At 37.0% G+C, this 22,377-nt stretch overlaps 1 long non-coding RNA gene across 1 annotated transcript in view; it reads right to left on the minus strand.

Annotated features, from left to right (window-relative positions):
• Nucleotides 1-717: 717 nt before the first annotated feature.
• The window catches only part of LOC140697167 (uncharacterized), a 29,869-nt gene continuing 8,209 nt past the window's right edge, over nt 718-22,377 (minus strand). Inside the window, exon 2 of the long non-coding RNA XR_012074008.1 lies at nt 718-1,037. This is a non-coding gene — a long non-coding RNA (uncharacterized lncRNA). The remainder of the gene's footprint in view (nt 1,038-22,377) is intronic.

A 22,377-nucleotide genomic window follows, 5' to 3' on the forward strand; every position in this document is an offset into this window, starting at 1 on the left:
ATATGGAAAATAGTATGGAGATTCCTCAAAAAACTGAAAATAGACTTACCATATGATCGAGCAATCCCATTCCTGGGCATATATCCAGAGGGAACTCTAATTTGAAAATATACATGTACCTTAATGTTCATAGCAACACTATATACAATAGCCAAGACATGGAAACAACCTAAATGTCCATTGACAGATGACTGAATAAAGAAGTTATGATATATTTATACAATGGAATATGACTCAGCCATAAAAAGGAATGAAATAATGCCATTTTCAGTGACATGGATGGACCTAGAGATTGTCTTACTAAGTGAAGTAAGCCAGAAAGAGACAGACAAATACCATGTGATATCACTTATATGTGGACTCTTAAAAAAAGAAAAATATAAGACACTAATGAATTCATCTACAAAACAGAAACAGACTTACAGACATAGTAAACAATCTTATGGTTACCAGGGAGAGGGGATGGTAAGGGATAAATTTAGGAGTTTGAGATTTGCAAATGTTAACCACTATATATAAAAATAGGTTTAAAAAAAACCTCAACAAATTTCTTCTGTATAGCACAGGGAACTATATTAAATATCTTGTAATAACCTTTAATGAAAAAGAATATGAAAATGAATATATGTATGTATATGTATGGCTGGGACACCAGAAATTGTGTTGTACACCAGAAATTGACACATTGTAACTGACTGTACTTCAACAAAAAAGAAAAAAAAAGAGAAAACATCACACATTTATTATCTTGCTCCTTCTGTCAGGAGACCAGGCTCTTCAGGGCTGGGTCCTCTATTCACAGTCTCTCGAGGCTGCAATCAAGGATTTGACTGGGCTGCATTGTCATCTGAAGCTCAAGGTCCTCCTCCAAGCTTCTGTAGATTGGCTGAATTCAGTCCTCCATGACTGTGGAATTCATGGTGATTTGCTTCTTTGAGGTCAGCAGGCTAACCACTTGCTGAAGGGAGGTTCCTTTTTGAAGGACATTTTCTTATCTATGTTGGGATCACACAAGACAATCTCCCTTTTTTGGAAATCTGTAACATAAATTTAATATACATATGTGCATAAGTATACATAAATGTGTACTATATACATAAATTTATATATATGTAATATATAATATACATAAATTTAAACTATATAATTGGGAGAATGGATAAACAAGTTGTGGTATATTTATACAATGGAATAGTATGCACCAATAAAAAGAAACACACTATTGATACATGCAACAACATATGTGAATCTCAAAAATATTATATTGAACATAAGCCAGATACAAAAGTGTACACCCTGTGTATTATCTTTAGTATCCATATTATTTATATTATAGATATCTCCCTTTTTAATTAACTTAAAATTAATTTATTAAAGACATAAATTCAATCAGCAAATCCCTTTCCCCACTGCCATGTTATATTATGCTTAGAAGTCAGTGACAGTCTTGCTCACACTCAAGGAAAGGAGATGGATGGTCCAAAGACATGACTCAACTTAGGGTGCATCTCCACTGATCGCTTCCAGGATGCTCAACTCTGAGCACCCTATTTACCGTCTCTGAAGCACCCATTTCCAAAATCTAAAAATGGGAACTAATAGAAGAACCTGCCTCCTCTGATTGCTTTGAGGATTAAACAAAAGCATACGCATAGAGCACTTAGCACAAGGACAGCAAGTTCTTCAAATGTGTTAGCTACTGTTTTCAATGGATATATTGTGCAGAAGATAAACAAATCACTTTCAACAAAGCTTGCATTGGCTTGAATTATTTCTCAATAGAGGGACTATGTGTAATAAATTCATAGAGTACGTGCAAATGTGTTTATGTGTATATATATATATACATATTTTAAGATATGTATATGTGCCTTGCATAAACATATATTCATACATATACATATACATGAGGGAATCTCATAAAACCTTGACTTTCAAGTCCTGCCTTAAGGTCAATTATGGGTAGAAGTGTATCTTGAATGAACAAATTACTTCCTCTTTAATTTCTAAGTGAAAAATCTTTGGACTATATGATAAAACCTCACGTTTAAGATTCTGGTAAATAGAAGTGTTAACCGAATTGTGTTTCATAAAACTTTTATTTTATTAGATAGACTAGGTTGTGAACAGACCATGTGGTCAAATAAGTTCAGGATATTTGGGTTTAAACAGTACTTTAAACATTTCTTATTTAGGCAGATGTTCTAAAGCGTCATTGAACATGGAACCCCAGTTTTCTTTTCTGGGCATCTTCTGGGGCTCCTGTTCCTGCAAAGGCCCTCCAGGAAATTCTGGTCTAGGTGGACTAGTTCACACCAAAAGGGAAATCCTCAAACACATGTCTGTAATCGTGACTGTTTTCATTTTGCAGGTCTTACCTATCCCTGCAGGATGGTTCACTTTTCTTTTAGTGTCTGAGCACTTACTCACCTACTCGTGTGTGCCAGGTTATCATGAACTAAAGATTTATATTTCCCCTAAACTCGTATGGTCAAGTCCCAGTGCCCCAGTGTGATGATATTTGGAGACAGGGTTTTGAGAGGTGACTGGGGTTAGATGAGGTGATGGAGATGGGGCTTGGTCCAATGGATTAGTGCACTTATCAAGAGAGCTTGTTCACTCTTTCTTTGCACACACAGGTTGACAGAAGGCCATGTGAACACACGATGTGAAATGGTTGTCTGAAAGCCAGGAGGAAAGCTCTCACCAGAAGCTCTGAACCCTGACTTCCAGCCTCCAGAATTGTGAAAAAATAAATTTCCGTTGTCTATGGTATTTTGTTATGGCAGCCTGAGCATACTTACGGAGAAATACAGTCTGTAAGTTTCCACACTTCGTTGTCATAATACCACGTGGCGATAAACAATCCAGCCTTCATCTGATGGAGTCCCAGAAAGGCTAATAAACTTAATCACATTCTACACTTAAAAGGAGCCAGGAAAACTCAAGTCTTCCTAATCCTGTGCACTTTTCTTTATATCACATCATGATTGTCTTTCTAGGCTGAAATCCATGGTTTATCGTGATTTAGTGTTGAGATATAGCAACAAATAGCATGGACACTAATTAAAGCATAACACCTTCCTTAGGAAAATGTCTTGAAGCAAAATAAATATTTTAAACTCTTAAGTCACAAATATATGCCTAAGAAAGCATTTTTAATATACTGGATTCCACTATGTAGCCAACAACGTTTTAATAAGTTTTTAATACATTCCCATATGAATGAAGTTTAGTGTGGTTACCCCTGCAATTAGGAAAAAGGAATGGGAAAAAATTTAGTTCACCAAGAAAACAAGTCTTCAATTTTCATAATCACATTATATAATGAAGTACACCACAATGGTTTTGAAAACAAATTTTCAACTCAGTCCTTATGAGAAGGAATATACTTGCAAATTAAAAAAAAAATAGGAAGTCTATTCAGTATGAATAAAGGAGCAGTAACCTGGACATTTTTAATGGGAGAAAACCAACAACAAATATATAGCAAGCTGATGATTTTTAATAATGAACTTCTAAGCTTTCTGTTATTATATCACATTTCCTCTTTGTGAAAATGTCTTCCTCACACTCTCGCATAAGGAAAGGACATCACAGACAAACCTCTGAATGTCTTAGCATGCTGCGATACACAGGTGCCACAAGTGCTTCGCAGAAAATAAGGCACGTGACTTCAAATAACAGAAAAAGAGAAAAATAAAGAGAAAGGAAATGAGGATACTACAAATAAAATCAGTTCTTTCGTCTCCCACTACCCCAAAGGCAGGCGAAACGCAGTTTGCAACTTTATTTTACTAACGAAAAGCTGACCAAGATGTATTGTGTCTCAGCTCCACTTCCCCTCCTTTTCCCTGTAGGCATCTTTGATGTCCTCTTTCACCTGAAATAATCAGTGTGAAAATTGCGTGGTGACGGAGTGGGGTGGAAGAGCTCAGAGTGGTTTGTTCCAGGCCCTGAAAGAAGCCCTGAAATTAATATCTGTCTCTCCCAGGAGCATGATTCTGGATAATGTTCAGATAATGAACATTTATTTATTTAATGTTCTCCAGATATTTAATTATCTCCAAATTTACTATAGAAGTTTTATTCTTTTCATACATTTATTTGATTTATGTAGATGACTCAATAAATAGGTAATTTTAAATATGTAGAGATGTTACCCCAAAAGAGGAAGGGGAAATCCCAGCTCTTGTCTTACCAGAAAGGTAAGAATTCAGACGGGAGATGCAAGTGTTGTGCAGCAAAAGATTTTAAAGTTTTTATTAGCAATGGGAAACTACACCTTCAAGAATGGGAGGTGGGCTGAACCAAGGGTGAATAGCAATGGTCTCTGTCTGCCCTTCTCTTATACCCTCATTTAGAGGTGGTCTCTTCATTGACAACTCCTGCCTCTGGAGTGCTTAGTCATGCTCATCCCCTTTTGCATATGTCCTTCCTTACCTATGATGCACACAGAAAAACTCATGGGGACAACTAACCCACAATGCTAATTATATTACAGTGAGCATTGGGTCATGTCCAGTTAGGTCCTTGTTGCTACCATTTGTCATTACCATCACCAGTTGCAGCCATCAGTTCTAATCAGTTTCTTGCTGGCGCTCATTTACAGAAAGTAAAGCCCCTTTATGTGGAAGGCGGGCATACCGCCATCTTCTGGACCATCCTTCCTCTCCTCCACCTTATCTGCCTGGTGCCCCAACTTGGCTAACTACCTAACAGAAGTTTAAAAAAAAAAATTAGTAAATATCTACTTGGTTACTAAGAAGATTAAGCTAGGTCATGCCCTCTAGATCTGTGCTGTCCAAAATAAATTTCAGTGAAGAGGGAAATTTCTACCATTTCTGCACTGACCGATAGAACAGCCACTAACTCCATGTGGCTACTGAGCTCATAAAACATGGCTAGGGTGACTGAGAAACTGTGTTTTAATTTTTACTTATTTAAGTTAACTAAAACTTGAATAGCCACATGAATGGCCACCATGTTGGAAAGCACAGAAATGTGATACATTTCCATTATTATCACTCCTATCAGTTAGGATAAGGCTTGGTGCTAAATAACAGCTGATTAAACAAGGCAGGAATTGGCTTTCTTCCAAGGTCAAAGATTTCAGAAGAAATCTGTCTGAAATGGTATGGAGATGGGATGATATCTGAGGATGTTAAAGACCCTTGTACCATCTAATTCCACCAAGTGTGATTCCCGTTTCCAGGACCACAGTAAAGCCAAAGACGGATGGAGTTCCTCATTCTCACCAAAAGTCAGGTAGAGTCAATGAAGAAAACAGAGCAAATTGTGATTGACAGCGGTCTTCCAAGTATAGTTCCCAGAATCTAGCCTCAACCCTTCTGCTCGCATCCCATTGTCTACAGTTAGTCTCAAAGTTGCACTTGACTGCAAGGGAAAATAGGGAATGGAGTTTTTATTCTGCGAATATTATTCAGGGGAAAACACAACTAGGAGCTCTGTTGTTTTGAAAGGAGGGAAAAATGGAGATAGAAAATGACAATCAGCCACTTCTTCGTCATTCAATAAGAAGAAATAGAAACTTGAAAGAGGCAGAGGAAAGAATTCAGGGAGGGAAAGGCTGGCTGCTGAAAAATGTCGAAAAGAAGAAAAATGAAATAATATCACCCAGTAAAACTACCTATTTTAGATTTGCAAATTTCACAAAGATGAATTTGAAAACAAGTAGATACAGCCGCCAACATTTCAGAGGATATGTTTCCTTTTGAAGTTACTTCTGAAAATGTCATGCAGATTCTGGTTTTTCTTTGGATTATGAACTATTGGTCAATACAATTCTTAGCACACACATGCACGCACGCACAAATACAAACAGCTTTTCATTTCTGAATTCCACCAACAGTTACTGTTTTAGTGCTTAGAAGACACTTTCTCTACTTTTAGATAACTCAGAAAGCAACCTGAATTAATGCAGAGAAACAATGGCAGTTCTGACTAAGCAAAGTGTTATTATATAGGTTTTTTTGGGGGGTTTTGTTGTTGTTTTTTTGGTTTTTAAACTCATTGTTTGTTCTGGGATGTTGTGATTGCTTTCGGAATCCTCTAAGCCTGTCCTGCTCCAAGTGTGGTCCACTGACCGGAGCCTTTCTGCAAAATGTGAAGAGCTAAGGACAGAAATTGTAGGTGTTTAGAAACCTCCATAGCAGCTTGACAGAACAGAAATATGTCTGTTAAATCAAATAATAAAAATCGGAGGCTTATATTTTCCATGTCTTTTATTTCATTTTCTAGTAACTTTTATTGGATTTTACAGAAGTCCTGGTCTTTGATGTGTTGGAAATTTATAAGAAAAAAGGCTCAAAATTAGTTATTCTCCCCAAGCAGTTTGAGAAACACTCACGTAAGCCTCCCTTCCTACCTTGCCTTTTTGCTACGGAATAGACTATTTTTTTCTAGCAAAGCTTCAATTCTGACAACCGCCACAATCAAAATGTAATTGTTATTGATTTGCTATTTTATAAATGTTAAGAAATAGAAGAAAAAACATGCAAATAAGCAAACACCCAAACACAAACCTTCCTGATTTGCCCGGCGCACAGAAAACTCAGGACCCACGCCCAGCCTGTCCCTGAGGAGAGCGCCCCCCGCTGGTCAGCTTGGTTTAACTTGGGACTTACACTGAAAATTACAAGAGAAACGGGGAAATACAGATTTGCAGGGCTGTTATCGTTGCTCACAGGTTTTATGCAGTGTTTTTACACATTCAGATAATGCTGTGGGAAAGAAACTCCCAGAGCTGGCTGGTTGCTAAAGAAAGAGACACTGCGGATGTGCCCTCGTTTCAGGACCACATGACAGCCTCAGTGCACCCTCTGTTGTCTCACCCACCGCCAGTTAAACATATGCAAGCCGCAGAGACACAGCATCCCCACAGAGTGCTTCTGCATAGGCTAAATTTCTCATTATCACTCACGGTTTATAATCTTCTCACTCAAACCCTAAAATAAAGTTGAAAAGAGGAGAGAGCAAGTCTTGAAACAAAGATCAGAAAAGCAAAATCACAATTGAAAATGTAGCCCGTTCATTAAAATGAGAAAAAATTGTCTTTATCAACGTGTAAGAGTAATAACATGATCTACTTCAGAATTTTATAAAATTCCTGTCTTCAGGGCTATTTTTTCAGATCGGCTTGGTCCCTTTGGGTCTCTATAACAAGAAAAGCAGGTGGCTTATCAGCCAACATTTATTTCTCATAGTGCTGGAGGCTGGGAGGTCAAGATGGTGGTGCTGGCAGATTTGCTGTCTTATGAGGACCCACGAGGACCCATTTCTCAGAAGTTCGTCCTTCTGTTGTAACTTTATATGGTAGAAGGGCCAAGATTACTTTCATGAGCTTCTCTTATGAGACTTCCCAATGACCACCTCAAAGTACCGTCATGTTAAAGATCAGGTTTTCAACATTTGACTTTTGGGAGACATAAACACTCCATCTATAGCACAGATGGAAAATACACAGACGAAAAATAAGAAAAGTAAATCTTGTAATATAGTTGTTTTTTTAAAAAAACTTGTTTCTTATTTAGCTATAAAAGAGAGAGAACGAGTATTAACTTCTAGATCTTACGATCGAGTTACTCTCGACATTGTCTCCAAGCTATTTTTCCAGTATCTCATCTTCCCAGATCCACGTTACTTCTTACCCTGGCGACTGCCTGTCATACATACTACTTTAAATGTTCTGCTTCTGCCTACATTTTCGTGTCCTGATTGAGTTCCTTGAGGACAGGAACTGTCTTCTTCAGCCTCTGGATCTAGATAATTATATAGGGTCTGGCCCTTGGAAGAATAGGGCCCACTCAAAGAATAGTTTTCAGTTGAAAGTTTTTCCTCATTCTCTTCCTATTCAAGTGCTTAGGCAATTTTTTTTTTTTTTCTGGGTTAACTGAATTTGCAAAGAACCTCTTCTAACACTGCCTTTCTCTTCGAATTATTAAAGCAATTAAGTGTGTATACACACTCACACACACGTACACACACATAACCCCATTTATTAGATGTGAAGAAAGCAAAACAAATTAAATTAAAATAGCACCAATTTCCCTTGCCTCCCTTGGTTTCAGAGAATGATATCCTCATAATCTAGGAATTGTTTTTCTGATAAAAGGTTGCTGGAAACAAAGATGATGTTAAGGAGCTTATTTATGTTAAGAGCACGATGGGTAGATATCTGGTTTTAGTTGCTTAGTTGATTTCTAAGGGGAAATTGCAGGGTGAAAATGTATCTCAAAGCATCCTTGGGATTGCAAATGGTTTACTGTGTCAGTATTAATTCCCAACTTTTACGGTTCTTTCACTCCTATCTTTACACCCACATCTGTTAAATTTGAGTAGCTTTATGCTGGTCCATCTCTCCAAAAGCAATTAATTCACACAAAGGAAACTTATCTCACCTGTGGTTTATACCATTTTAAGATGTAGAAAAAGGACAAGACATGCTGCTAATTTTAGCTCAAATGTTTTAACTTAAATAGAGAGACACATTTATTAAGTTACATGATTCTTTTTGATGAGTCATTTGCACCAGTTAAAAAATTACTTTGATTCACAATATATTCTGAGTCAAATACATTAACTACTTGAACCCTGACCATTAGTTTGATCCTGGATTTTTCCAATCAATATTTTATGGAGAGTGAGATGAGAAAGGAATATAATTTCTACAGAAAAAAAAAAAAGAAATCATTTTCAACCCAGCCTGCAAGAGTAGACTATTCAAGCAAATCTTTAACTCACACGCTAAAAAAAAAAAACCCAGTTTTGATATTCAGTTCATATTTTCATTTCTATGTATAATCTTAATTCTAGTGATATTATATTATTTGCATAATTTAACTGATTTCCCTGCTGTTCAACCTTTGGAGAGCCTCTAAAAAGGAGGGTGTCATTTGTGTTCAGTCCTGAGTGGATCTGAGAGACGCATGGTCTCCTAAGTCACATGACCTCCTTGAAAAATAAGGCTCAGAAAAGCCCTGTTTCTGGGTGCCTAATGTCAAAACCAGCAGCATGTCTTGTTTCTGCTTCTTCCTGCCTTCTGGTGGCCAACCTTGGCACTGAAGCTGTATCAATTTCTGCTTCTGTTTGCACGCGGCCATCTTCCCTCTGTTTTCCTGATGTCTTGTATTATGACCCACCTCCACCCAGCATAACAGTGTCATGACTATAACTGCAAAGATACTATTTCCAAATAAGACACAGAGCAAGTATTTGATAAACGGTGTTGACAGAAGAAATTTAAGCTTTTCTAGTTATTTAGCACCCCCTACACTCACTTCTGGCTGGGCAACATCTCATCCTTAAAGTCACACCACTCACTAAGAGGGAGTGCCTTAGCCTCCCTACAATCCCGAAAGTACAAAAACATTGCTGTGTTTCTATTGTCATGAAGAATCACTGAAGTTAAAAATCGTGGGCATGTGTCAGAATGCTTAGTATCCATGTGTTTTTCTCCCATTCACTGAGTAGCATTTCACTGCTTAATTTCGCTTCTCTGTGCCTCGGGCTTATCTTCAGGAAAAAAATGGGGCGATTAACATTCTGTCCTTCAGAGAGTTGGGAGGATTGAATGAAAGGATGCAGGGAATATGTTCACAAATCCCTCACAAGATGACTGGGATCATCACTGCCGCTGTTGCTGGTGTTGCTTTGCTTTCTGAAGAACTTAGATACTCTCTGTGGTAGGTCCATTTAGGTAAAAATGCACCTGCTCTTAGCCTTCAATTCTCTCTCATTCTTGTCAGCAATCTGATTGCAAGAAACAGTATCCACAAAGCTCTCCTTGAAGTGGATGCTACCCATCCTCCTGACTTCATTCTTTTCAAACTGTGCCCTTGGGAACACTCACAGCATGGCCTCCCCACCTAAGACATCATATCAAGGACTCTCCCTTTTTTAGTTGTTGTGGATATATATATTTTTTAAATTACACAACAAGGCTTTTGGGATGATTCTGTTAGAATGATGTGTTAGCCAAAGTGAAGTCTATGAACAATCACTCAACTTAACCTGTTGTTCCCGTAGATCTTTCTAAGGATTTGCATAGGTGTTCTGCGTGTCTTGGTGTCTCATGAAACCATGTGTAGGAATTTTGCTTTAGCATTTTGTCACTGTTCTTCCCTGAAGCACGTTATCATAAAAATCGTATCACACTGTCTACAACGTTCATTTTAGAGATGCTGTTTAGTAGAGCTCATTCAGTATTGGATGTTGTGCTGAAGGCTTTACATATATTAGTTCAGATACACCTCATTACAGCTCCAAGAGGTAGGTAGTGATATCATAGTCATCCTTTTATATACGAGGCAACTGAGATTGAGTTTATATATGAGGCAACTTGCTCAGAGTCTCACAACTAGTAAGTGACATGGCCAGGATTTAAATTCAACCAGGGTGTGCTGAGTTGAATAGTGCACCTCAAAAATTCATGTTTGGTGGGAACCAAAGAATGTGACCATATTTGAGCCTTCATCAATTTCCTTCATTGCTGTTTTTTACTTTTCAGTGTAGAGATCTTTCAATTCCTTGGCTAAATGTATTTCTAAATCTTTTATTCTTTTTAATGGTATTGTAAATAGATTGAAAGATCTGACATCATACATAAGAATCAACTCAAAATAGATTAAAGATGTGAACATATGACCTAAAACCATAAAACTCATAGAAGAAAACACAGCTCCTTGGCATTGGTCTTCAGAATGATTTTTTGGATTTGGTACCAAAAGCAAAGACAACAGAAGCAAAAATAATCAAATGGGACTACATCAGACCAAAAAGCCTCTGTACAGCAGAGGGAACCATCAACAAAATGAAAAGGCAACATGTGGAATGGGAGAAAATATTTGTAAACCCCATATCTGATAAGGAGTTAATATCCAAGTTATAAAAGGAACTCGTACAACTCAATAGCAAAAGAGCAAATAATCCAATTAAAGTGGGCAAAACACTTCAATAGAGATATTCAGAAAAGACATACAGGTACATGAAAAGATGCTCAACGTCACTAATCATCAGGGAAATGCAAATCAAATCCACAATGAGATATCACCTCATACTTGTTAAGATGCCCATTATTAAAAAGACAAGAGGTAACAAATGCTGGTGTGAATGTAAACCAGTACAGCCACTGTGGAAAACAGGATGAAGGTTCTTAAAGAAATTAAAAATAGAACTACCATATGATCTAGCAATCCCACTTCTGGGTACATGTACAAATAAAAGTTGACCACTATCTCCAAGAGATATTTGCACTTCCATGTTCATTGCAGGATTATTTACAATCATCAAGCTATGAAAGCAACGTAAGTGTCCATCAAAGGATGATTGGATAAATATGTGGGATATACACACATGAGAATATTATGCAGCCTTTAAAAAGAAGATATCCTGCCATTTGTGACAGTATGAATAAAATTGGAGGGTATTAATTGAAATAAGACAGACAAAGACAAATACTGTATGATATACTGTGTGCTATCACTGTACTTACCATAAAAAAAAAGTCTCATTTATAGGAACAGAGTAGAATGGTGGTTGCCAGGAGCTAAAAGTTGTGGGAAGTGGAGAGAGTTTGGTAAAAGGGTACAGATTTTCACTTAAAAGATGAATAAGATTTGAGAACCAAATGTACAAGAAGGTGGCTGTAGTTGATAACACTACATTATATACTTAAAATTTGCTGAGAAAGTAGAACTTAAATGTTCTCACCAAAAACAAATGAACAAACAAAAAACTCTAAAATTAAAAAGAAAGAAATAAGTTGATAGTAAATATGTGAAGTGATGGATGTGTTAATAAAATTATAAGAATACTTTCACAATGAATATCTATAGGAAATCATCACATTTATACTTGAAATATATTACAAATCCATTGGTCAAATGTACCTAAATAAAGGTAGGAGAAAAAAAAAAAGGAATGTGCCCTTATTTGGAAAATAAGTTCTTTGCAGATATAGATAAGGTGATGTCATACAGGGTTAAGGTGGGTTCTAATCCAATGGCCAGTGTCCTTGTACATAAAAAAACAGACACAGGACATGGAGAGGAAAGTGGCCACGTGAATCCAGAGGCAGAAACTGCAGGGGTGCAGCTTCAAGTCCAGCCACACCTAGGACAGCTGTGAACCACTGGAGACTGGAAAATGCAAAGAGGGATTCCTCCTTGAGCCTTTCGAGTAAACATAACCCTGAGAACATTTCGTCTTTAAGTTTCTGGCCTCCAGAATTTTGAGAGAATAAATTCCTATTGTTTTAAAACAACCTGTTTGTGGTAATTTGTTGCAACAGCCCCAGGAAATTAATGCACACGTGTACAGATAAACAAATGCATATTTTCCAAATTATAAAAATATCCAGTATAAATTGAATTGCTTATATTTTGGACATGTTCTATAAAATATGCTTCTGTAATTTTATTTGCTCAGTCTGGAAGTTAATTGTAGCCACATTTTATTCAAAGTGGAATATTTATTACCTACAAAGTATGTCCTAAGTACTGATGACACAAAGATGACTGAGATTCCTTTGATTCCTGACCTCAGGGAGTTTAATATAATGTAGTGACGGGAGGAAGGTCCAGAACATTGTAATATGCTGAGAAATGTGATCTGTTTTGTATTATAAAGAGCCTATTTTATATTCTTCCATGAGCACTCTAAAACCAAGAGAAAAAAATAATTGTATAAAACTAAATCTCCGTGGATTACTGAGACCCAGCTCACAAATAGTGCAGTGCATTGACTGCTTTTCCATTTTCAAAATTCCATGCACATACTTTCAAAGGTTTTTTTTTTTTCTTTTCTTTTCATTCTCTAACATTCATGCACAGCATCAGCTATCCGTTTAAGGAGACAGAGTCCTGTTTTGTCCGCTGTTCTTTCTACGGTAAACAAAATGAGAATAAATCCTACAGTAGTTAGTGCTCCATTTTTAAGGGACTCATTAAAAATAAACAGAGGAGGAGAGGCAATTACTGTTAACAAACATAGGCATAAAAACCACAAATAAAGGGCCATTAACACAGAAAAATAATTACTCAATCTTTCATCCAGATGCTTTTGTCAGTTTCATTTGCTGACACTGACTAACGGCTCTGTGAGAGGCTGGTGCCGGCTGCAGCTCGCCCGTTCAGTGGTTTCCCCCTTTGCCTTTCACAAGAAGAGAAAAATGATCGGCGATGTCAGGGAATTCTACCGAAGTGTATTTAAAATAGACTTTGTCTTTGCTTTGTGTGAGATTTTGAGGCTTTATGTTACTTTATGGTGGTGTGAAAAAAAAGGATCATTGTGATAGTTGTTTTACTAATGGACATCAGGTAAAGGTGAAATACATTTTCTTCCTTTTTGGGGAAATGAGATTTGCCAGAGGAGGAATTTGAATGTGGAAAAAAGCACAGAAAATAATATACAAGGTATATTTCATCACTCCAGAGAATACCTTTGCAATTGCTTGACCTGATATATTTTGTTATTAAGGTTCACGAGATACATACGAGTGTGTGTGTGTGTGTGTGTGTGTGTGTGTGTGTGCACGCCTTTGGGAAAAATGAGAAAAAAAAATACAGTAATGCTAACATAATTCTAATTAGCTAGAAAAAACAAACAATATGAAGTTAAGTTTTTGGTTCATTTGATCAGTTCAGCAAATTGAGCCCTTTCAGACCTCACAGAATGCGGTGTTACTAAAGATTTACACGAACACACCCAGGGTTCAATCTGCCAATCCCTGCATTAAAACCACCTTCATCATGGCCACATCACAAAGCAGAACATCCTGTAAGAACCCAACTCTTGCATAACTTGCGTAACCCAACTTCTGAGTGGTGCTATCTTAAAATTTCCCAAGAATCGGCCACTAAAATACCATCAGCAAAGGCATTCATGATTCATCGATGAAAAAAATGCCAAGAATTGTGATAAAAATACTAAATAAAACACATACTCGGATCAAGCTGTTTATCATGCACATAGTTGCAGAATCTGTCTTTCCTGGCTCATATGACTCTCACCAGTCATGACACACATGTGGAAAAATGAAGCAATTTCCTTGAAAATAATATGCCTTTTCCTCAGGATCCAGATAGCACATATCTTAGTGGAGAGTGGAAAGAGAACTTCACTAGGAGTCGAACAACGCAAGCTTTGCTACTTACCCATGATGTGGTCTTGAGCATAAAACGTTACCTTTTAGTCTTGAATTTTGTCTCCCAAATCAGGAAATTCCGTAAAGTGATCTTCAATGTCTTTCCAAGTCTAACATTCTATGATAATTAGAAGCCAACTAAAGATTGGTTAAGCCTCCAGCCCGGACCTCCACCCACCTCTCGGGCTTGGGCTCCTGTTAACTGCTGAGAACTGACGTAAGGGAAGAGAGCTGGAGTCCCATGATGTCCCCGCCCCAGGACTGTAACTGCCTGGGGGAGCAGCTGGATGAGTAAACCCATACATTAAATCCAAACCTAAATGTTTACCCAGAAAAATGCAGATCACTTTATACGCTGGTTTGACTTAAACCCACCATCTATGGCAACTGAAGCTTTTTAAAAGAAAAATATACTTTGCACATGGTTCTATGAAAGAAGGCCATGTACAGTCAAGCCAAACACTCACACTGCTTCAAATAAGCCCTTTGGCCATCTTACCACCATGATTTTGTGAGATATTCTCCACGGTACTATGGAAAAAAGACCAGAAATTGAGTTTGAATCCTGGCCTAACAATTTATTGCCTTTATGACCTAGACGAAGTTACCTTTTCTACTGCAGCTCCATCTGTAAGTCAGGAGCTGTAGTGCACAGCTTGTGGAAAGAGACAGGACTTAGAGATAGTTAGAGATGACTTAGAAAGATCAGACCTTCAATAAATGATAGCTATTATTGTTACCTTCAAGTCTCCAATATGGCCAGGAAGATGTTGCATGTAGCCCATGTAATTTCAATCATGGCTCGTGCCATAGGTTTATTTTTTTCAGAGCCACAAAGCTATTATCTGAAAGTACCCAGTCTATCAGGCTGTTCTTTTCAGCTCCATTAAGTGATTGTCTGCTAGACAAGACATTTGTTCATCCTTTATTTCGGAATATCAGTATATAAAACCTTTCAGAAATTTCCTCTAAGCAGCTTAGGGGCTGCATTCAAAACTAGATTCTGTTTCACGTGTAAGTGATAAGAGAATTCAGAATCTGCTGAAAATGAAAAAAAAAAAAACTTTTAACCCGAAAATAATGGAAATCAAGTTGGTACATTGGTTGAGAGAAGAATAGATAGAACAATTTGCCTGAATCCCTGTATCCTTATAACCACCCAATCATCTGATGGAAAGAGCATCAGGGGAAGAAAGTGATTCTTTGTGAATGATATTTCAGTGTTACAGCAGGAGTGCACCTTTGTGAATGCTTCCTTTGAGTTGACTTTGATAGGCTATGAAAAAAGAGGGTGATCTTCCATGTCCAGAAGAAACCTAACATGATGTTACAACCATGGTACTAAGGAATTTAATAGTAATCTTTATCTTTGAAACCGTGACTATTACCTGAACTTGGAGGCAAGTTACTGAGGGAACACTGTATATCTGTCCAGTAGGATTTCAGCGGAATGGACAATTTATTGAGCTTAAACACTTCTGCTGGAAACAAGAAACCACTGACCTGTCATTTCTGCTTAGAAGTTTTAGTTATGTAGAGGTACATCGGTAGTAGCTCATTAAAAATATTTTCTAACATTCTTTTCATTACCAACCTAACACACTAACTGAAATCAGTATCTTTTTGCCTCAATTATAAGGCAAAAAAAGGACTATGTCCTAATTTTTTTAATTACATGGGATTCTTTTGTTCCTCCTGGCATGGCTCCAGCTCCAAGAGATACTGGATACATCTTTGGTCAGTCTCCCTCAGCCTACACTGAAATTTTATATCATTTTTCTTGCAACCCAAGGGTTCCATAATTAGTACAAGAGCCAATGCCTTAATCTAGTGCTCTCTGGGAAATGGATGCTCAGTGACTGACTCACATGGCTCTGCCCACATTCATAACCAAGAAATAAAAGTGTAAAAATAAATCAACCAGATCTGGCCAACAGATGCAAGAACAGCTACAGAGACATGAGAGAACTGAAAGGGCCAGCTCCGGGGGTGTCAAACATCACTTCCACCCACAGGCTAGTGATTGCACCGTCTCTGGCTACACCTCATGGCGAGAAGGCTAGAAGGGGTGGGACAGCTATTCCCCAGGAGAAGGGAAAACAGAACTGGTGAGCTGTTAGCCAGTCTCTGCCAGCACGGCACTCTGTCATTTCTTTTCTTCAAAATAATCACTGGGTACCTAAGTACGGGCTGCTGATGCCAAAGATCCATTACTGAGCAGAACCAGCCAATTCTTCTCTTTCCTGAGAGCTCAGAACAAAAAGTGTAAAAATGGAATGAAGGCTTTCAGACTTTTGGATTTCAGCAACAAGTGAAATTGTGTAACATTTGACAAGGTTCAAAAACCGCTGCCCGCTGGGCCCGCAAACGTTCCATTAAAATGGAGAGAGCATTTTAACGATTAAATACAGGAAGAATCGAACCTCAGAATAAGGGCAGTTCTTGAAATTGAATAAATTTAACTTTGTGGAAAAGCCACTATATTTATTTTAGCTTGCTGTGGATGAATGACACTTTATCATAGTCTGGCAACTTCCTATTTGGACCAACATCCCAGAGCCTCTCTTGTGACAGGTAAAATGCAGTCTTCCCAGTGGTCCATTGCATTTTTAGGCAACTCAGTTAAATTTTTCTATGGAGTTAACAGAGTTTAAGTGAAGAGTCTTTTTTTTCAATCTGAATAAACCATATGCTTGGAGCACTGAACAACTTGCTGGAAATAGTAATTTTCTATTTACCTCACTTACCACAGTATGCCAATTATGGAGTCCTCTAGAACTTATTTTTTTGGTATAAATTTTTGTGACTCATATCCAGTCATATTGCTTCATGGTCAAAAAGGGTGACCTAAAAAGTTTTTTCTTTGACCTGTTTGTTGAGATTGACTTTGCTGCAAAGTTCATGATTAAATACGGTGAACAATCCATGGATGTTTAAAAAGGTTCTTATAGTATGCTAATGATAAAAAACATTTACTTCTTCTCCTGCTCTAATACATGCTCCCATTGGAGGACTTTGTTTCCATACTCTATTGATTTTGAGTTTGGTCCAGTCACCAAATTCATGGTTTATACATAAAACTTGTATCTTTTTTTTTTAGATTCTACATATAAGTGACGTTATATGATATTTGTCTTTCTCAGTCTGACTTATTTCACTGAATATAATAATCTCTAGGTCCATCCATGTTATGGCAAATGGAATTATTTCATTTTTATGGCTAAGTAATATTCCAGTGTGTGTGTGTGTGTGTGTGTGTGTGTGTGTGTGTGTGTGTGTGTACATATATATATCACATCTTCTTTATCCATTCATCTGCCGATGGACATATAGGTTGTTTCCATGTCATAGCTATTGTAAATAGTGGTGCTGAAAACATTGGGGTGCATGTGCATTTTCAAATTACAGTTTACTCTGGATGTATGCCCAGGAGTGGGGTTGCTGGACCATATGGTAAATTTATTTTTAGATTTTAAGGAACTCCACGGAAAACAAATTGTGTTTACCAGAGGGGAAGCTGGTGGTGGGGGTGGTAATGATAGATTAGGAGTTTGGGATTAACAGATACACATTGCTATACATAAAATAAGGACTTACTATATAAAACAGAGAACTAGATTCAATTTCTTGTAATGAGCTGTAATGGAAAAGAACATGAAAAGACAATATACATGTATATATATGTATAAGTGAATCACTTTGCTGTATATGTGGAACTAACATTGCAAATCAACTACACTCCAATAAAAATAAGAATTAAAAAAAATAAGTGTATGTACTCTTTCTCTTGAATTTAGGTTCAGCCTTGTCTTATTTGGTCAATGAAATGCAGGTAGAAAGAGTGAGCTGGATGCAACATCAAGTCTTAAAAAGCACTTATGGGTTTCCACCTGCCATTCGTGCTGCTACCACTGCCACGAGAAGGTACGCTAACTTGCCCCAGGTCCAAAGAGGCTGAGCGATGCGGGACTCAGACCTGACTCAAGATTCTAAGCTCAAGCAAGCTCATCCTAAGTCTGCTGACCACCAGCCAAGCTACACGTGCAGGAGATGAGTACAGCTGAGATGAACACAGCAGTGATCTAAAGACACATTAGGAATATGTGTTTACTTTTATACGGCACTAAAATTTTGGACTGGTTGTTAGGCATCAGCCTAACATTAGCTGATTAACATGGTGCTGCAATGCTATGTTTGTGGGGCCCAAAGTCCATCCATACATTAAATCAAATATACTGATGTGATATTTGCATTCTCTAATTATCCCCATCTATTTGACCTAAAAGGGCTAAGAAAGCTATATAAAGATCTTAATTAGAGCTCAGAATCTTTCAAATGCACCTCACACTTCTAACAGTTTTTCTTTATGTATTTTTGTGCCCAAATATAATCTTTTAAAGGCTTTCCAAAGATTTTGGCCAATCCTAATTCTGTAAATCGCAGACACCCATCTAAAGAGATATAGTAATATTATTATCCAAAATTGCCTTCAGTGTTAATTGCGTGTTAACAGTCATTTTTGAAACACAAATACTGTGAGTAAGGGATAGAGCTGAAATAATGAAGTTTCACAGAGTTTAGAAGGCAGATGGAAGATTTATTTTGAGATGTACAGTCTTTCAACATCAGTTCTCAAACTATATGAAATATGTGACCACTTAATTCATCTTTTGGGAGAGTCCTGATAAGGACATCTGAAGACATATGTGAAATGGGATAGCTTGGAAGGAGAAATGCATTTATTGGCTACAAGCAGAATTCAATTCTGTGAAGTACATATTGAAAACATGGGCATTAACAAAGCGTTGGCTGCTTTGTTTTTCATATAGACGTCTGTTTGCTTTGTGTGTGTCTCATTATGGCATTATAAACGAGAAAAGGGACTGTCCTTGAAATCAAAGCTAAAATTCAGTGCTACCACTTTATTTCCCTAGGTAGAGTTTTCTCTTCAGATCTGAGTCTTACGATTTGATGCAAGTTGTCAAACATTTAAACTAGATATATACTATTTTTTTTCCCCAAACTGCTGTCTTAAATGTTTGAGAGTCTCTGTTTGTAGTCTTGAAATATTACCTGGCTCCTTGATTTGTAGTAAGTTCAACTTGTAGAGAAGCTAAGACATTCTACATGAATAATATCTATTAACACTTCCTACAATTAACCACAGTTTTCGCCTAATAGAATTTTGGTTAAGATTTATTTTAGTTTCACTGTATAGCACAGGGAAATATACACAAAATGTTATGATAACTCACAGAGAAAAAATGTGACAATGAGTGTGTATATGTCCATGAATGACTGAAAAATTGTGCTGAACACTGGAATTTGACACAACATTGTAAAATGATTATAAATCAATAAAAAATGTTAAAAAAAAGAAGATTCATTTTAGTTTCAAATTATGTCAACACCCTATTTGTTTATAACAAAAAAGGATTATTAAAGGACTTGTTCATATAATTTCATTTGAACACAGAAAATATAGGTATTAGATGACTATGGCCCAAAACAGAACTACAAACTTGACCATAGGTCTTATAAATGGAACATTTATCTTGTTTTAGAGTCAAGCAAATGCTAGGAAGCAATGTTTATGAGTATGTAAAACTCCAGTTAACTATGTTCCCTGCTTGAGAAAATCAAACTTGTTTTTCTTATTAGCAAATTAACAGTCTTTTTTAATACTGTAATGCCATAATATGCTAATTTTTATTTCTAAATGTAGTCTTGTTTAAATATAATGGAGATGATTTTCCACTGGGCTTCTTTGTGTGGTATGTAGCTCTTGAGTGTGGCAGCAATAACTTGGGACACTTGCATGGCATTTAGAGTTACTGAGGTGCACTTTTGGCCTGAAAATTATAGGTAATTCGGGGGAAAACTAGATCCAACCTTCTCTGTGGCCTGTGTCCAAACATCTTGTGTGAGAGAGTGTTCATTGATCACTACAAATTCTGAAATCTGTAACTTTTCCACCACTGTAAGATTACATTACCTTTTCTCTTCTAGTTATGTTGGCAAATGATGGACTTCTCGTCAATGGAATACAAGTTGCATTCAAGGGATTAGTGAAATCCATATCTTTTAAAATCAAATGTCTGAATCTTAAGTTAAATATAGATGATGAGAAATCTTACTCTGTCAAAAAATTGAGCTTTACACTTTGACAAATCTTGGCACGTTTTTAGAATTGAGTTTTGGGAGTTGAAATTGTTATTCATCAGGCAGTATTATTATCTAAATTATAGGATGAAAATTTCTCAAAATAATAGGAAAATGGAAAGGAAATTTGGATAGTTCTAGGCCTAACCCATGAAAAAGTCCCGAGCCCTATCCTGCGTATATATTATACATTCAGTCCACTTGTGCTAACTCATGTCGAAGCTGTCCGTTAAAAGTGATGGCGTCTCAAGAAGAAAGAAGCCTAAATCACCATTGGAGGAGAACTTATGTCAATTATGAACGTCCACAGTGACTCTGAACTTTGCATGAATAAGAAAGAAACTTGGTAGATTGTTTCCAAAGATGGTTACAAGAATCTCTCCTGTCTTTCATTGCCCATGTGCAGGTATACCAGTTATAAAAGACAATGCGAGGAGATTCCTTGTACATTTTACCATTTCCCCCATGGTAACATTTTGAAAGACTACCATGATATCACAGGCAGGATACTGATATCAATACAATCTACCAATATTCTTCAGATTTCAACAGTTTTACTTGTAGGGGTGTGTGTGTGTGTGTGTGTGTGTGATTTAAGTTGTATGCAATTTATCATTTGTGTAGATTCATGTGACCACCACCACAGTGGAGATTCAGAACAGTTTCATCACCTCAGGGATCCCCAGGGTTGCCCTTTTATGACACACCCACCTCTCCTCTGCCAACTTTACCCCTAATCTCTGCAGCCACTGATCTGCCTTCCATTTCTAGATTTTGCTTTGTAAGAGGGCTTTGTAAATGGAATCATACAGTCTGTAGCCTTTTGGCAATGGTGCTTTTCATTCAGCATAATTCCCTGAAGATGGACCCAAGCTGTTACAGGTATCAATAGAGTCTTCTGTGTAGATACTTCTTTACTGCCAAGAAGTATCCCGTAGTGTGGCTACAACACAGTTTGAACATTCACCTGTTGAAGAACATTTGAGTTGCTTCCAGTCTTGGGCTCTTCTGAATAAAACTGGTACAGACGGTACGGAGTCTTGTATGAACAGAAGTGTTCATTTCTCTGAAGTCAATGTCCAGAAGTGCAATCACTGACATATAGTAGCTGTATGCTTAGTTCTTTTTTAAGAAAGCACAAACATTTTTTGGAATGGCTATATCATTTTATCTTCCCACCTGCAATGTATAAGTGACAGAGTTTCTTTGAATTCTCACCAGAATTTGATGTTATCGCTATTTTGTCTTTTAATCATTCTGATAGGTATGCAGTAGTAACTCATACAGTTTTAATTTGCATTTCCCTGATGACTGATGGTATTGAACACTTTTTCATGTGCTTATTTGCTATATCCTCTTCAGTGCCCAGATGCAGCATCATTTGAGTGAAATGTCTATTATCATTGAGTTTTGAGAGTTTTAAAATATATCCTAGACTCTAGATCTTTGGTGGATATATGGTTTGCAAATATTTTCTACACATATATAGACTGTCTTTTCAAATTCTTCAGGCTTTTGCAGAGAAAATGTTTTCAATCTTGATGAGATCACATTTATCCAATTTTGCTTTTATGGATTGGGCTTTTGGTGTCGAATCTAAGAATTCTTCCCCAAACTTTTGTCTCAAAGATTTTTCTCATGTGTCTTTTCTTTTTATAAAATCAGTCTATGATCCATATTGAGCTAATTTTTGCATAAGGCATGAGAATTAGGTCAAGGTTGGTTTCTTTTTTTTTAACTTACGTATGTCCAGGTGCTCAACACATTTGTTGGTGAACCTATCTTTCCAAAATTGAATTGTTTTTGCAAGTTTGTCAAAATTGTTTGAGCATATTTGGGTGGGCCTGTTTCTGAGTTCTTTATCCTGTTCCAATCATCCACATGCTTATCTCTCTGATGGTAACAGTGTCTTGATTCCTGTAGCTTTGTAATAAACCAGAATATCAAGTACAGTGTTTCCTCCCACTCTATCTTTCTTTGCCAAGATTGTTTTTGCTTTTCTAGGACCTGTGCCTTATCGCATATATTTTAGAATAAACTTATTTCTAAAA

Source organism: Vicugna pacos, chromosome 6 (assembly GCF_048564905.1).
Source record: "Vicugna pacos chromosome 6, VicPac4, whole genome shotgun sequence".
Taxonomy (NCBI): Eukaryota; Metazoa; Chordata; class Mammalia; order Artiodactyla; family Camelidae; genus Vicugna; species Vicugna pacos.